General features: G+C 50.1%; 1 non-coding gene across 1 annotated transcript; it reads right to left on the reverse strand.

Annotated features, from left to right (window-relative positions):
* Positions 1 to 269: 269 nt before the first annotated feature.
* Positions 270 to 343, reverse strand: Trnat-ugu (transfer RNA threonine (anticodon UGU)). Its single transcript has one exon. It is a non-coding gene; the product is annotated as a tRNA-Thr (tRNA).
* Positions 344 to 962: the final 619 nt, after the last annotated feature.

A 962-nucleotide genomic window follows, 5' to 3' on the forward strand; every position in this document is an offset into this window, starting at 1 on the left:
ATATACCTTACAGACATTCGCCCATTCACTCATTACTCGCGCACGCTTTGGCGATTCCCGTAGGAGTTTGGGCAACCTGTGCGCATTCGCACAGACGGAGGTCAATGGCTGGGTAGCCTTTAACTATATATTTATGAAGACTGTAACTGTTCTCGAAAGAACAGAATACTGTTGATGACCGTGCAGCTTTTCCCTGGAATGACTAACTGAAACCCTCAGCTGCCGACAGGTGTTGTTGTTATACCTCGATGTGGACAACTGAAAATGTGTGCCCCGACCGGGACTCGAACCCGGGACCTCCTGCTTACATGGCAGACGCTCTATCCATCTGAGCCACCGAGGACACAGATGAATAGCGCGACTGCAGGGACTTATCCCTTGCACGCTTCCCGTGAGACTCACATTCCCAACTGTCCACAATTCTACATATGTAATATACCTTACAGACATTCGCCCATTCACTCATTACTCGCGCACGCTTTGGCGATTCCCGTAGGAGTTTGGGCAACCTGTGCGCATTCGCACAGACGGAGGTCAATGGCTGGGTAGCCTTTAACTATATATTTATGAAGACTGTAACTGTTCTCGAAAGAACAGAATACTGTTGATGACCGTGCAGCTTTTCCCTGGAATGACTAACTGAAACCCTCAGCTGCCGACAGGTGTTGTTGTTATACCTCGATGTGGACAACTGAAAATGTGTGCCCCGACCGGGACTCGAACCCGGGACCTCCTGCTTACATGGCAGACGCTCTATCCATCTGAGTCACCGAGGACACAGATGAATAGCGCGACTGCAGGGACTTATCCCTTGCACGCTTCCCGTGGGACTCACATTCCTAACTGTCCACAATTCTACATATGTAATGTACCTTACGGACATTCGTCTGTGCGAATGCGCACAGGTTGCCCATACTCTTACGGGAATCGCCAAAGCGTGCGCGAGTAATGAGTGTATGGGC

The sequence above is a fragment of the Schistocerca nitens genome, chromosome 10, assembly GCF_023898315.1.
Source record: "Schistocerca nitens isolate TAMUIC-IGC-003100 chromosome 10, iqSchNite1.1, whole genome shotgun sequence".
NCBI classification, from domain to species: Eukaryota; Metazoa; Arthropoda; class Insecta; order Orthoptera; family Acrididae; genus Schistocerca; species Schistocerca nitens.